Below are 17,864 nucleotides of genomic sequence, written 5' to 3' on the forward strand. Positions count from 1 at the left end.
ATTCAATTTGTTAAAGCCCATCAAATATATTTAAATACATGAATTAATAACACAATTTTTAAAATCTGATTGTGTTTAGAGGATAACAGGGAACCAATTCATTAACTTGAAAACCGAAATAAAGCAAAACAAAGTATTTATCTTACCTTCCTGGTACGAATATTCTGTAATCAAACAGAGTAAACATCTTTTATAAAGTATTTTACTTAGGAAATAAAACTAATTATTAAACTATAGTATCACTTTTTGCAACCCCAATGGGTTGGATGTAAGCATTTAAACTCAATAGCTGCTAATGCCATAAAAACAGAATGAGATATTATGTGCTTCCTGATGAAAAACCACAAACCACACAACACCTGTAGTATTACCGAAGGGACTGAATATGAGAATGAGCAAGCCTATGGATCTGACAATTTGTCAGAATTTTAGAGGACTGTGAACATGTGGAAGTGAACCATAATTTAACACAATTTCAATTTTAAAACTCAGCAGAATTTTTATAGAAATTAACATTACAATATTTATATGTAAATTCAAAGGACAAAGGATAGGTAAAAAAAAAAAATTCTAAAAAGAATGAAGTTGGAGAACTTATACTGCCTGAGTTCAAGACTTACAATAAAACTAGAATCATCAAGATCTATAGATCAATAAAAGAGAATAATATATCTCAAGAGTAAACTCTTTCATATTATCAATTGGTTTCACATAAAGTTTACAATGGGGAAAAACTGTCTTTTCAACAAATCATGCTGTAGGTACTGAATATCCATAAGGCAAAAATGTCATTAGAACTTCATGTGATGGGGCACCTGGTCAGCCCAGTCGGTTAAATGTCTGCCTTAGGCTCAGGTCATGGTCCCAGGGTCCTGAGATGGAGACCCGTGTTGGGCTCCCTGCTCAGCGGGGAGCCTGCTTCTCCCTCTCCCTCTGCCTGACACTCTGCCTACTTGTGCTCTCTTTCCCTGTCTCTCTGTCAAATAAAGAAATAAAATCTTTAAAAAAAAAAAGAACATTATGTGACATATACCCCATAAAGAAAAAGTACTCAAACAGATCATGGACATACATGTAAAATCTAAAACTATCACATTTCTAGACTAAATATAGTAAGGAAATCTTTGCTACCTTGAGATGAACAAACATGAAGCTAAAAGCACAAAACATTAATGTTATATTAGACTTCAATGAAATTAAAACTCTTGAATTTCTAAAAGCATTGTTAAGAAATTGAGCTGAAGCCACAGGCTGGGAGACAATATCCATAATAGTTTGATCTGATTTGTATCCAGGATATATAATTTTTACAACTCAATAAGGAGAATACGTATACTTAATAGCAACAAAAATTTGGACAAAGACTTGCACACATGCTTTGCTAAAAAAGATACAAATAGCTAACACACAAAAGATGTTTACAACCTTTAGTCATTATACAAATGCAAGTTACAACCTTAACAAAACATGATACACATGCAGAATGGTCTTAATTAAAAAGACTGACAGAATCAACTTGAAGTTGATTCTGAAGAAGTACTGCTCTCAAAACTCACAAGTTGCTGGTGGCAATGCAAAAACGTTACAGCCATTATGGAAAATAGTTTGGCAGATCCTTAAAAAGTAGATCATATACTTACCATACAATCCAGGAATCCTACTCCTAGATATTTACCCAAGTGAAATAAAAGCATATCTTCAAACGAAGACTTGTACCCGAATATGCACAGCATCTTTAATAATAATAGCCCAAACTGGAAGCAACCCAAACTTTTCCAGACAGGTAAACGATAAGTCCGTTGTAGTATATTCAACAATGGATAATATTAGAACCAAAAAGAATAAAGGAACAAATTACCAATATGTATACAATTAGTTGGATGAGTCCCAAAACATTATGCTCAGTTAAAAAAGCTACCCACAAAAGAGCTGAAGTTGTTTTCATGTATTTGAAATAATCCAAAAGACAAAACACATTTATGGTGATAGGATGCTGATCAGAGGTTTCCTTGCGCTGTTGATGGGGACAGGGCTGATGGTAAGGGAGAAAGAAGAAATGTTTGGAGCCTCAGTACAAATGACTTTAAAATAATTTAATTCTGAAACTCTTAAGGCAGGAAACAGTTCAGCACTTTTTTCCCTGGATATCACAAACCTGTGACTCCGAACGTACTTTAAAAAATAATAATAAAATAAGTATTGATTGCTTATTATTTCTCTGGTATATTTTATGCCTGCACTCCAAGGTACACTGATTGCTGTAAATCTCAGTAATTTAAGACTACAAATGTAGGTTGGGCACTTCCCTTGGTCAGCTCATTTCCAAATAGTGACTCAAGTATGCAAATTCTTTCTAATTTGTCATGTCACCAATTCAGAGTCATAAAATTTCTGTCATAAGGATGGCGGACAGAAAGAGAGAGTCAAGGATCTGGCAGGAGAATTTCCAGACAGATATGAAAGAGGGTACACCAGTATTCCTCAAATTCTAATGTAGAAGAATCACCTGAAAATTTTGTTACAATCTCCACATTCCATTGACTCAAAGTAGTTTATGTGGCCAAAATCAAACTCCAGGAGGGACTTGGAAGTTTAGTTCTCAGTGTTTGTAGGAAGAGGGTTTAGATTGATGAGTAACTGGCCATTCCCTGTCACACATGCTTTACCTAATATCAAGATTTATTATATAAAAGTCAGAGTGATTAAAACATTATGGTACATGTATAAGAAAAGCAGTGTAGGGGCACCTGGGTGGCTCAGTCGTTAAGCGTCTGCCTTCGGATCAGGTCATGATCCCAGGGTCCAGGGATCGAGCCCTGCATCGGGCTCCCTGCTCAGCGGGAAGCCTGCTTCTCCCTCTCCCACTCCCCCTGCTTGTGTTCTCTGTCTCGCTGTGTCTCTCTCTGTCAAATAAATAAATAAAATCTTAAAAAAAAAAAGAGTTTAGTTGAAAATCAGAAACAGATCCATATATATGAACATAAAATGATAGTAAAGGTATGTATCACATCATAAGTGAAAAGACAGATTATTCAATAAGTAATTAATGAGGTATGGGAAAAAATTGGTTCCTTCCATCATAAAAAAAAATCCCAATGGATTACACATCTAAATAATAAAAACAATATTATAAAATTTCGGTAGAAAAAAGTATAGAATATCCTTATGATATTGGGACAGTAAAGGACTTTTTAAACAAGTGCTAAAAGCTTAAGACAAAAGCAGAAAGGCAAGAAGGCAAGCCACACAAAGGAAAAGTTGAGACAAGCCATGGTTTGGAAGAATGCATCTGCAACATATATAAACTCCAAGGATCAGAATCCAGAGTATTTAAAGAGTTCAGTAATCATTAAGAAAAACATAAGAGATTAAGTAGAAAACTTGGCCCAGGATAAAAATAAATACAGTGACCAAGTAACTTATGAAAAGGCATCCAACTTCCATAACAATCAGGGAAATTAAAATATAACACTCTATAATTTTTTGCATAATATATTGGTAAAAGCTCAAAATCTAAAGTGTTAAGGGGAAACAGGGAAATTGTTCCACTCATTCCCTGCTGGGAAATGTAAACTGTAACTACTTAAGAAAGCACCTTCACAGTGGGTGATTAAAGTAAAAATGCAACTATCTTAAGACCTACTTGTAAGTGCAGACTGAGATAAACACTTGTATATTTGCATACAGAGGCATGTGCAAGAAATTGTATTGCTGTGTTACTTGTAATTGAGAAAACTGCTAAAAATATAAATATCTAATAACAGGGAAGGCAACATTAACTATGTAACTATGAATTGTTATGCAAGTATTTAAAGAAATGAATGAAATAAATATATGTGAGAAAGCAAGTTGTAAAATAATATGCACGGAATAAAATATATTTACAAATATGTTACACACACAGACAAGATGATATTTTATAATTTGCACTAGCACCTGGATATGTATGTTAATGTATGGGAATTATTCTGGAAGATTACACAACAAAACGGCCTCATTCTAATGACTGAAAAATCAGGCTTGGGAGTGGTTTAATGGGGACTCTAAGGCTCTTAGTTTAAATTTTTAAGGAGAGAAAATGTATTACTTGTGGGGACTAAAACAATGAAACAAACAATAACAATGATAATTGGAGTGGAAATATACCAACATGTTAATAATGGGGCATTGGGTGGTTAAGTTGTGATTGCATTTTATTTTCTTTGCTCCTTTTAGCATTTCTCTTGTGCTTCTTGGGAACATATTTTCATATTTAAAATTTTAAATCATACAAAACACTGTAATGAAAAGCAATCACAATGCATGCATAAAAGGGGATACTATCCCATTACAGCCCAAAGGGGTCTCCTTGAAATGGAAACGGGTTCACATTGGTTTCATGAGCAACCAGAAGCAGGTTGCAGAATGGAATATCATCTTAGTTATAGGTTATTATTTATTGTCAAGAAACAGAAACCCCCTCAAGCTAGCTTAAGTGATGGAGAATTTATTATAAGGGTTCATATCTCACAGATACACACAAGAAGCAGAGGCAAGCTTATGGGAGATAAGAGATGAACCACATAAAATTTATGAAGGATCAAAGTTGCCATTCTCTTTCTGTCTCTCTCCTATTTGCATGAAAATGAAAGATAAAAGAAGGGAAGTAGAAAAATAGGGGAGAGAAAGGATTGATAAATGCATTCATTTATTCATTCCTGGAAAGAAATGAATGAAGGAAAGGATAAATTAAGGAAGGAAGCAAAGAAGGAAAGAACACATGGTTAAAATAGTGGGGAATCAGTGGCCAACATTATTTCTCTTTTCAGAATGAAAAATCCCCTAACTTATTTCAAGACCATAGGATCCTGGTATAAATAAATGATAGGCTATTATTTTCCCTGAATCTTTTAGAAAATAAGATCACCATTCTGGACTATTTTTTAAAGATTTTATTTATATATTTGACTGGAGAGAGAGAGAGGGAGAGAGAGAGAGCGAGCACAAACAGGGGGAGCAGCAGAGTGAGAGTTCCGAGAAGCAGGCTCCCCGCCGCAGGGGGCCCAATGTGGGGCTCGATCCCAGGACCCTGGGATCATGACCTGAGCTGAAGGCAGATGCTTAACCAACTGAGCCACCCAGGCACCCCCATTCTGGACTATTTTAACAGCATCCCTGGGAGAAAACAAGGGGTATCATGAGATAGTCTTAGGGTTTATCTCTGTTTCCTGTGATATGCTGTCCCCACAAAATCATTCACTATATGAACAACTCCACAGAAAGGGCACTTCAGAATGTAAGCTCTGAATCAAGGGACCTAGTTGCCTTCTTGGAGTTCCTTCTTTTCTGGCTAGAAGTAAGGTGGTGAGGGTGGTCAAGGTTACCAACCAAGGACATTTCAGAGACATCAACTGCTCAGAGATACTCAACTTGACATTCAGAGATGTCGTGGAGTTTGGGATACATCATGCATGTCAGAACCTTCTTTACCACTCTTGTGAAGAACACAGCACCCAATTTTACACAAAATAACCGAGAAATCAGAAGCATGAGCCCCTAAAAATAAAATTACATAATCAAACATAAACATTTCAGTTATGCTTGGATTTAATGATACATAAGCCTTAACACCTTTCTGAGCAGATCTGCTCTTCAAAGGCACTATGATGTTAATCTGAAGTTTATTTCAAACAGAGAAGGAGCTGGTACTGTTAAATGCCTCCCTCAAAGTTATACTATGACAGATGGAAATAATGCTAGTATCTAGTTCCTTCTGTCCTCTACACTCTAACTATACACATATTCCAAATGTGGATCTGACTCTATACAACTCATAAAGGAGAACTTTTTCTGCAGATTTTGGTGTTCTCTGGATGAAAATTCTGCTCAGATTTTTCAGGTAAATGCCCTCAGCTATAATGGGAAAACCCTGCATTTCAAGCATTGGAGTCTCATAGTAAACTCTTCAGCTATGATTAAAAATTAATTGTAAATGGCTGTACTCCTTAAGGAACAAAATCAGGACAATGATGCTGTGTTTTAAAATTAGGTTAAATGCCTGCTTCCCTTTATCTCAGTATCAAAGGCCAAAGACATTGCTCCCTACCTTTAAATTCTGGGAAAATCCCGGCATTAAAATGGTAACTTCTTATAGCACGGGGCTTCTCATATCTCCTTTCTGAGCATACATGTAAGACATATTAGTTACAACCCAGATTAAACATGATTCCTCAATAAAATCTCACAAAAAACTATAATAAACAAATCAAAACATACCATAATAGGTTATTAGACTCATAACATCAGACTGTAGTTTATATTTTAAATTCCCACTAAAACAATCTCAATGATTCTTACCATTCACAGGACTTAGGAGAACTTCTTAGAGGAGTACTTGGAGATAATACTGCAGAAAAAAACAATAATTGGAGGGAAATACAAATACCCATGGGGGAGAAGAGACTCAAACAAATGAAGGTTAACTAAGGCTAGAACCTAAACAGCTGGGGCCCTGCCTTCATATTTGTCAATCCAGTAAATATTCAAACTCTTATTCGACCTCTTCACATGTATTCAGCACCTCCAAATATAAAGGGCATTGTGACATGCACTGGGATAGAATGAGAAGTATAGCATACTCCACGCCTTCAACAAAGCTTGTATTCCTCTGGTAGAAGCTCCATAAATATTTGATGAACACATGGTATCCATGAAGAAATGAATGAATAAATAAATGAATAAATGAATGAGTATTCTGCAAGAAAGCCTTTATATAGAAAGTGATCATTTGAAACAGTCATCCTAGAGCAAAACATTTAGATGGTATCTCTGAAATTACTGATAATCATTGTGTGAACTGAATGTTTCAGTTTTATTTGATTTTGGTTATAAATGTAAATATCTACTGATTGTCAGAATCCATGACAACAAACAATCTGTCTATTCAGCACATTACTGAATCCCCTAGACTAAGAATAGGACCTGGCACATAGCAAGCACTCAGGAAGTATTTGTTGGATAGCTATGAAACACATGCAATACAGCCGATCAAAACGTGTTTTTAAAAAAATACCTCGTCATCAAGCTCTAGGATCAAGTCATCATGTCAGTGGTTAAAACCAAAGCACTTTTTGAGCTGTAAGGATTCCCAATCCCTGTTAAGCAAGTGAATAAATTCTGGACTGTAAAACACAGGGAAAGCAAAGTTGCCTTTCTATTAACAAATCCATTATATCTGATTTATATGTGTTTAGGAATACAGAAAGTTGCATATGAGATTTCTGTTCCACCTGCTCCCCCCCAAAAAACTAGATCACTTCTCCTCTCTCCCTCTCTCTCTCTGCTCCCACTCCACTCCCTCCTTCCCCAACCCTGCCCCTTTCTCTCTCCTCTCTAGTCCTTGATTTTCAGAGGCACATGAAGTTAGCTGGAAACGGCAAAAACACAAATGCAAATTCTTTCTGACATTAACACTTCTCCATCACTCTAAATTAGTATGTGTAGCAGCTAATAAGCTATGAAAGTCACTTACCAATAACAATGCCATCTTTGAATACTAATCTGAATGGATACCAGCCATAAAGGAAAGACAGCTACCCTGATTGGATGAGACTAATAAGGGAGCCTTGGGCAAAATAAATGATAGATTCTCATTTTCATGCATCTCCTCCGCCGCACTTTGACTCACTTCTCCTCCTTTCTTTAGATTTCATTCAAGTAGAAAAATTAGCATCAGGGCGCCTGGGTGGCTCAGTTGGTTAAGCGACTGCCTTCGGCTCAGGTCATGATCCTGGAGTCCCAGGATCGAGTCCCGCATCGGGCTCCTTGCTCAGCAGGGAATCTGCTTCTCCCTCTGACCCTCCCCCCTCTCATGCTCTCTCTCTCTATCTCATTCTCTCTCAAATAAATAAATAAAATCTTAAAAAAAAAAATTAGCATCAATTTATGAGGACAGTTCTATATGCAATCCTGATATTACTGTTCCTTCACATACTTGTCCTGTAATTGTGATATATGCATAATTTGTCTATTAGTAGAACAATCATATTTGGCTTTTTTCCCCTTGAAATTAACCAATGGCTCTTTCAGGGATCTAAGATGACATCTAGTATCTTGTTTTTTTTTTTTTCCCCCACTTATCTTTTTGGAAACCCAATTTCTACATGCCTCGATCGATTAGATACAGTGGGTCTCAAACCTGACTACAAAATAAAATCCCCTATGAAGATCTTAAAATAATACTGATGCCTTGGTCTCACCTCAGAACAATGGAGTCTGAACCTCTGAGGATGTGGCCCCAGTCTCTGTATTTTTTTAAGCACCCTAGGTGCTGAACCATAGTAAGAGCTGAGAACTATTAGCTGTGGTTATTGGTTCAGTCCTTGTAGACCTATTCATATTTGTAAACCTTTTTATGACCATAAACATCAGTCTTGCCCTTGGAATATGTGTCCTCTAGTATATTGGGAGGGTAGGAATAAAAGTTACTGGAGAAAGTAAATACTTTCCCACTTCATAGGGAAAGCATTTATTCTAACATGTAACTAAAAAATATAATCTGCATATGAATACTTTCTTAAGGTTGTTTTTAACTTTTTATTTCAGAATAATTTTAGATTAACAGAAAGTTAGAAGATAATACAGAGACATCCTATATGCCCTTCCCAGATTCCCCTAATGTTAACATCTTATTTAACCATAATATATTTGTCAAAACTCCTATCTTAATATTGTTTCAATACTATTAATTAAATAAGAATCTTAATTTGGGCTTCTCCAACTTTTCCACTAGAGTCCCTTTTCTGTTCCAGGCTAGAATCCAGGAAACTATTTTGCATTTAATCAACACACCTTCCTAATCTCACCTATGAAAGTGTCTTGTCTTTTCTTGTTTTGTATGACTTTGGCACTTTTGAAAAGTGCTTGTAAAGTGTTTGGTAGAACACACTCAATATTGATTTGCTTTGCTTGATGTTCCCTCATAATTAGACCAGGGTTATGGATTTGGGATAAGAAAACCACAGAAGTGATTTTTCCTCTTCACTGCACCAAATCAGAGTGCATATGATACCACCATGACTGATCACTGATTATGTTAACTTGATGGCTTGGTTAAGGTGGTGTATGTCAGGTTTCTCTAACTACTATTTTTTTTTAAGATTTTTATTTATTTATTTGAGAGAGAGAATGAAAGAAAGAGAGCACAAGAGGGGGGAGGGTCAGAGAGAGAAGCAGACTCCCTGCTGAGCAGGGAGCCCGATGTGGGACTCGATCCTGGGACTCCAGGATCATGACCTGAGCCGAAGGCAGTCGCTTAACCAACTGAGCCACCCAGGCACCCTACTCTAACTACTATTATTATTTGTTCCTTCCCATACTCTATTCTCTGGAATTGAGTCACGAAGTCCAGTTCATACTCAAGAGGGGGGAAATTAACTATCTTTGGAATTCTTCTGGAAGGATGATTTGTTCCTTCTCCATCATTTATTTCTTCAGTTGTTTATTTTTATCAGTATGGACGCATGGATACTTATTTTAGTTTGGGGATTTAATACTAGTATTATTTATTTTGTTGCTCAGATTGTTTCAGTGTGGGTCACTGGAAACACTTTTAAGTTGGTTCCTGTGTCAATTTGATATGCCCCATTTTTGTTTGTTTTTGTTTGCTTTGTTTTGCTTGGGCATTTTCTTACTTTCTGGCATTACAAGAATCTCTAGGCACATCTTGTATTTTCCATGCCCCAGCCTTAGAATCTTCCATTCCTCCAAGGGTCTCTGGTTTCTTTTATTGGAATATGGTCTTTAGAAGCCAAGATCTGAGTGGCAGGTGTCCTCATTATTACAAGAGTGTCACTGGGGTGAGGTTTTTTTGTTTGTTTTTTATTTTGTGGGGTCTTTTTTCCTCTCAGCCTTCATATCTAAGTCCTGCCTATTAAAGAACTGTACAAGTTCTCAGAATCTACACATTAAGGTAAAAATAATTGTAATTATGAAACACAAATCCTGTTTCTTAAACTGGTACTTGGCACCTGGACATTTTTATGATCTTGGCTTTTTTTTTCATTATTGGTTTAATAAAGATATTATGACCCGTATGTTTTTTGCCAGACACAGTGGATGCTGTGTACTATCTTTATTTGAAAATGATAATCATATAGCCCCAGAAAAATATTGTTTATGTGAATGACCTTCTTTAGCCCTTTTTGTGGTTCTCAAAGTTGACAGACATCATCAGATTTCTGGAGCACCCAACAGCTGACAGCTGAGATATTTACCCCACCTCTTACATTCAACTCTCAAGAGTACCACATTTTAGTGATTAGGTTTTTAAATCATTTATCCCTTTTTTGTTTGTTTGTTTCAAAAGCCTAAAGTGTTCAACAAACAGCAGCTGTTTCTAGTTAGGGCTTTCATAAGAGGCTTGACAGATTTAGATGTGAGTTAGTTTTAGTCATGGCAGCGTTTGGAGCTTATACTCCAACAGTAAGTAGAACTCAATATCAGAAATTGATACTAAATCATGAGCATTAAATCCCACCATAGTAACAACAGAAGTACTTAAGAGAAAAAGGAAACAGAACACGGGTAAGCCTTGTGAAGCATTCAGGTCCAGAGTAATTGTGCTATCAGAGAACTTCATTAAATATCCATAGCAATACAAAGGTAAGCATCACAGAAAGTAGAAGTGATTAGTTCTTGCTCTAGAGCCACTGTGCCCTCTTCCCTCTTCCTAAGGACACCACATGGCAAACAAATTAAGTGGGAATGTAATGTACAAGCTCTTAGGAAAACAAGATGTCCAAAGATAAAACACCATTTTTCCTAGTATCTGACAATTAACAACTGTGATGAACCGCCTATGTGCTATTCAGTGATCTTTGTTTCAGTTGTTCAGAGAAAGCCAGATTACTACAATAAGACGCCAGTTGAAAGCATTTACATAGATCTGTGTAATTGTGACATGGAGGTGCATACATCTGACTACAAAATTCAAAAAAGCCTGCAGGCACCAAAGCTGAGTCTTCAAGAGTGAATGGACATGTAGAAAGTGCAAAATATATGAAATAGAACTTAAATGCTCAGTCATTTCCCACAGGAAGAGAACTTCCATCTTAGAAATACAAAACTCTGAAAACAAGGAAGAATTTTTTAAAATATCAGCTTTTTAATTCAACTTGATCTATAGTCTCTAGGTGCTCTGGAAATACTTGTCCCCTGAAGGGTAAACACTGGCACTTTCTAATTATTTACTGGAATTGCTTCCAGGACTTTATCTATGGTTTTAAAGTCTTTACTGTGGCATGACAAGCAGGGACAGATTACACACACACACACACACACACACACACACACACACACTCTTATGAAAGTGATTCATTTTCTCATGCTGAGAAGACAATTAGTGTCATGAAGAATCTTTTAGTCCAGAATCAAAATGTTCTCATTAAAAACAAAACAAGAAGAAGAAGAAAATCTCTAATCTCATTATGTTATTACCGGAAGGAACAATCCACTTCTAGGCCTTCTTTTTTTCCTACTTCTTTCCAGTTGCTGTGAAAAGATGGGTTTTGCTTTAACAAAATCCTGATGAATGAGAATACAAAATAACCAAAATGAAACAGAGGGGCATGGTTACTTTTCGTAAGGATTTTCTAGAAGTCTTCCTTACTGAGTTGAATTCCCTAGTGCTCTTGGAATAGAATTTCATGTTTCAGATTAATTGAGAGGAACCTTTTCAGGAACATTTCCATTTAAAAGATGATTTCCTTGGATCTTAAACCTTTCTAATCCTATGGTTCCCATGTACTCTTCTTTCTATTAATGGAGCCATTTATGATACTAGACTAATTGCAATGCTATGTCAGTTAATCAGAATTGCTGTTATTTTTCTATTCTGTGCTCTGAAAGATGTAAAAGAAATAGAGAACCTGGTTCCATATTCAAGAATGTCCTAAACCTAATGGGGATACTAACTGCTTATACCCACCAGCGTGAGAGAAGAATGGAGCTCATAAGCTATCCCAGGATAAAACAGAAAAGAAGAATGATTAAACTTCATTCTGGCAGAGAGATTAGCAGATTTCTTGAAGGTAGTCCTTTCTCTGATTGACTTATTTTGCTCAGCATAATACCCTCCAGTTCCATCCACGTCATTGAAATGGCAAGATTTCATTCTTTTTGATGGCTGCATAATATTCCATTGTGTGTGTGTGTGTGTGTGTGTGTATCACATCTTCTTTATCCATTCATCTGTCGATGGACATCTTGGCTCTTTCCACAGTTTGGCTATTGTGGACATTATTGCTATAAACATCGGGGTGCACATATCCCTTCAGATCACTACACTTGTATCTTTGGGGTAAATACCCAGTAGTGCAATTGCTGGGTCATACAGTAGCTCTATTTTCAACTTTTTGAGGAACCTCCATACTGTTTTCCACAGTGGCTGCACCAGCTTGCCTTCCCACCAACAGTGTGGGAGGGTTCCCCTTTCTCCACATCCTCACCAACATCTGTCATTTCCTGACTTGTTAATTTTAGACATTCTGACTGGTGTGAGATGGTACTTCATTGAGGTTTTGATTTGGATTTCCCTGATGCCGAACGATGTTGAGCACTTTTTCATGTGTCTGTTTCCCATTTGGATGTCTTCTTTGGAAAAATGTCTGTTCATGTCTTCTGCCCATTTCTTGATTGGATTATTTGTTGGGTGTTGAGTTTGGTAAGTTCTTTATAGATTTTGGATACTAGCCCTTTATCTGATATGTCATTTGCAAATATCTTCTCCCATTCTGTTGATTGTCTTTTGGTTTTGTTGACTGTTTCTTTTGCTGTGCAAAAGCTTTTTATCTTGATGAAGTCCCAATAGTTCATTTTTGCCCTTGCTTCCCTTGCCTTTGGCGATGTTTCTAGGAAGAAGTTGATGCGGCTGAGGTCAAAGAGGTTGCTGCCTGTGTTCTCCTTTAGGATTTGGATGGACTCCTGTCTCACATTGAGGTCTTTCGACCATTTTGAGTCTATTTTTGTGTGTGGTGTAAGGAAATGGTCCAGTTTCATTCTTCTGCATGTGGCTGTCCAATTTTCCCAACAGCATTTGTTGAAGAGACTGTCTTTTTTCATTGGACATTCTTTCCTGCTTTGTCGAAGATTAGTTGACTATAGAGTTTAGGGTCCATTTCTGGGCTCTCTATTCTGTTCCATTGATCTATGTGTTTGTTTTTGTGCCAGTACCATACTGTCTTGATGATGACAGCTTTGTAATAGCGCTGGAAGTCCAGAATTGTGATGCCGCCAGCTTTGTTTTTCTTTTTCAACATTCCTCTGGCTATTCGGGGTCTTTTCTGGTTCCATACAAATTTTAGGATTATTTGTTCCATTTCTTTGAAAAAATTTGATGGTATTTTGATGGGGATTGCATTGAATGTGTAGATTGGTCTAGGTAGCATTGACATCTTCACAATATTTGTTCTTCCAATCCATAACATGGAATGTTTTTCCATTTCTTTGTGTCTTCCTCAATTTCTTTCATGAAAACAACCTAAATTTTGAAAACTTCTATTCGGCAACATGTACTATAATTAATAACTGTGCTTTTTTGTGTGTTTCCATAGATCTCAGGTCTACTAGGACACAGCATGAACTTAGATCTGCATTTCATAAAATCCTATTCAATATTACGGCCCTAAAACATATTCATGGGTTTTCATTTGAAAATGATTATTATGGCAAACCATTTGGAAAGGAATAAAAGTGATACAAGTTTGTTTACTGAAAGCTAAGTAGAGTATGTTAGTATGCATTGTGAGTCCCAAGAGAAAAACAAAGTAAATTGCTTAGGGAACTCTTTCTTTCAAGGATCATCTCCTGGGATTACTTTTCTGCAAAACATTTTTGGACAATCACTCCCTGAGATATTCCTTCCATTTTAAAAGTACAACTATATTAAATACACATTCATATACTGCAGGAAGTGTTGAGAGCTACATTCAGAAAAAATTATTGGTTTAGATACTGGAAGATGTAATTTCTTTTTCAAGACCGATAAATTGTACATGGTCTAAATACCATATATTGTTTTAGTTTGGCCATTAAAAAAAATAACCTTTTTCAGATGCTATCCATTTATTCTTACTAATTCTTAAATTGGGTATCTTTCAAGAGAACAAAATTTTATCTTTCTAAAACGAATCTGCCCAAAAGTTGCAAGATGGAAAAAAATTGTCTCTGATAATCTATTTTAGGTTTGAGAGTCCATGGCCTTTGACACTGCAATTTCTCTGTTATCTCTGTTATCTGAAAGTCTAGGGGAAAAAAAAAGAATTCCCAGCTCTGCCCACCATTTAAGTATTACCTGTCTTAGCCCATTCAAGCTACTATAGAAAATATCATAGACTAGGTGGCTTATAAACAATGGAAATTTATTTCTCACAATTCTGGAGGCTGAATTCCACAATCAGGGTGCCAGCACAGTCCAGTTATGGTAAAGGCCCCCTTTTGGGTTACATACTACAGACTTCCTGCTCTGTCCACATGCCAAGAAGGGCAAGTGAGCATTCTTGAGCCTTCTTTTATGAGGGCACTAACCCCATTTATGAGCACTCTGCCCTCCTCACCTAATTACCTCCCAGAGGCCCCACATCCTAATACCATCATTGGACATTAGGATTCCAATATGTGAATTTGGGATGGACACAATGATTCAGATTATAGCACTGACCATTATCATCATCATGAACCTGAAGTCCAGAAAGACTCTTATGAGCTTAGGTATCAATAAATACAGATTATAGGATGGTGGGGTAGAGTTGAAAGGGCAACATCTTCATTCGAGAGCCAATAGTCAGTGTTTCATTGCCTCATTCTTGAACATAAATGGATGATCAAAGAATGCCAGATGTTTGAGTAAAGCCAGAAACAAGGAATAGAAAGACTAAGCTAAGCAAAGAAACAAAAAATACTGGAAGGAATCAGAAATAATTTAGGGAACAAAAGAAAACTAAAAAACACACATTTAATGATTTCCTTCCAAGTAACTGAAGAAGGTATTACTTCCTTAATGTTATGAGGAATGCAGTGTCTCCAAGTCTGATGTATGGGTCCCAAATCCCTGTTTCTTTGCATGTCTAGTAATTTTTGGTCGAAGGCAAGTTAAGGTATACAATATATTGCATTTACTCTAAGGATTGTTTTATTTTTCTGAGGGTTTGTGGTTTGTTTTTGTTTTTGTTTTTGACATTGGAATAACAGGCAATTAACTTGACTTAATTCAGTTGTGACATCTGTCTTATGTGCAGCATGCAACTATCTAATTCTTGCTTTTTTTCCTTTGCTTGTTTTGACTTTATAGCTCAGATACCTGAAGCTATTACTGTATCCATCTCCGCTGCCTGATAAGAAATAGATTCAAAGATGTGGAAAGTTTGTAAGATTCCTCAGTCTTTCAGGTTTTCTTCAGGCTCCATGGGATCTCTTACATGAGCACATAATGTATCAGCCAGCCAGAAATATGGAATATCTGTTATCTCAGCTCCCAAAGTCTGCTCCTTACATTAACAGCCCTATTGCCATGAGCCATGAACTGAACCTGCCACCTTCAGCAAGCTGGGGATGAAGAGAACGCCCCAAGAGTAGGAGGTCACAAATCACATTTTTGCTTAATACACAGTAGTTTGCTAATGTTTAAAAGTGAGTAAACACTTCTCATACTGTTGCCTATATTTGACCACTTTCCAGTGTCCTTCAATGGTCGTTCTTAGTAATTTTTTGGGGTGTATGTTTTTTCTTTGCAGAAAAGAATCACCCTTATCAAGCTGCCAGAAGTAAGGTCACTTCTTACATTTTTATTTCCTTGACTATTATGGATTTGAGCATCTTGTTTTTATATTGATCTTGTATCTTGTGACCTTTATAAACATATTGAGGATTTTTTACATAGACAAATACATACCAAAATGGCAGACGTAAATAGAAACATAACTATAATAATACTACTAATAATATTAAATGTGAAGGGCCGAAATAGTCTAATCAAAAAAGAGATTGTTCAACTGAATTAAAGAAACAGGGACTAATTATATACCTTCTACCAGAGATGTACTTAAGATCAAAAACAGTATAGTTTGAAAGTAAAAGGACAGACAAAGGGCGCCTGGGTGGCTCAGTCGTTAAGCGTCTGCCTTCCGCTCAGGTCATGATTCCAGGGTCCTGGGATCGAGTCCCACATCAGGCTCCTTGCTCGGCAGGAAGCCTGTTTCTCCCTCTCCCACTCCCCCTGCTTGTGTTCCTGCTCTCACTATCTCTCTGTCAAATAAATAAATAAAATCTTAAAAAAAAAAAAAAAAGGACAGACAAAATACCATAAAAGCACTAAGCATAAAAGACCTAGATATGCAATATTAACACTGAAAAACAGACATTAAGAAAAGGCATATTACTAATGACAAAAAAAGGACATTCCATAGTGATATGAGTCAATACAGCAGATGATATAACAATTATACCTGCATATACTTCTAACAAAAAGCTCAAAATTTATGAAACAAAAGCTAATGGAATTGAAAAAAGAAAAAAAATAAATTGACAACAGTGAAGATTTTAATATTCCTCCCCCCATAACAGACACATCAAGTAGATAGAAAACCAATAAGGATATAGATGACTTGAAAGAAAAAAAAAAAAGGATATAGATGACTTGAACAATGCAATCAATCAAGTTGTCCTAATTCATATCTATCAAACACCCAGTAACAGTAAATTAGGTTCCTTTTCAAGTACCCATGGAACATTAACCAGTATAGAACAAATGCTAGGCCAGAGAAGATGTCCCAATAAGTTAAAAGGGATTAAATATATTTGGAATATGTTCTGGAAATTAACAGAATTAAAATGGAAATCAATAGCAAAGGAAACCTGGAAAATCAACAAATATGTAGAAAGTTTTTGACAGCAAGCACATTTTCTAAATAGACTAGAGGTCAAAGAAGAAGAATTCACAAGGGAAATAAAGGAAATGAAAACACAACATATCAAACTTGTGAAATTCAGCTAAAGCAGTGTTTACAGTGATATTTAAAGCTCTCAACGCTTGTATTAGAAGACAAGAAAAACAAAAACCCAAAGATCTCAGCATCTACATTAAGAAGCTATAAACAGGGCACCTGGGTGGCTCAGATGGTTAAGCGTCTGCCTTCGGCTCAGGTCATGATCCCAGGGTCCTGGGATCGAGTCCGGCATCGGGCTCCCTGCTCCTTGGGAGCCTGCTTCTCCCTCTGCCTCTCTCTCTCTGTCTCTCATGAATAAATAAATAAAATCTTTAAAAAAAAAAAAAAAGCTATAAACAAACTTTAAACCTAAGGAGTTTAGTAGAAGAAATAATAAACATCATAAAGGAAATCAATGCAATAGAAAGTGGACAAACGATAGGGGAAATTAATGAAACCAAAGCCAGACACAAAAGACTAGATACTATATGATTCTATTTTTATGAAATTCAAGAAAAGTCAAAACTATAAGGGCAAAAAGTAGAACTGTAGTTGCCTGTTGCCAGAAATTAGCTGAAAGGGACTAAGGGAGTTTTTTTGGAGGTGATGAAGCAGGGCTAGCTTCATGGGTGTGACCTGGGCAGTCTCATGCTCATAAGGGCTCTGTTTTTGGTTTCATGCAGCTGTCAACATCTTGAAATTTTAAATATTTGAACAAAGATGCCTATATTTTACACTGGGACCCACAAACGATGTAGTTGGTTCCAGGTAGAACTTTGCTTTTGTGGTAAATGCTTGGCTGTATACATCTACCAAACTGATCAATCTGTACCCTTAAATGAGTAATTATATTGTTTTATGTTAAATATAAATTAGATTAAATTATAAAACAAATATAAATTAAAC

Source organism: Mirounga angustirostris, unplaced genomic scaffold (assembly GCF_029215605.1).
Source record: "Mirounga angustirostris isolate CCGP_5_RB_7025 unplaced genomic scaffold, mMirAng1.0.hap1 SCAF_12, whole genome shotgun sequence".
Classification (NCBI taxonomy): Eukaryota; Metazoa; Chordata; class Mammalia; order Carnivora; family Phocidae; genus Mirounga; species Mirounga angustirostris.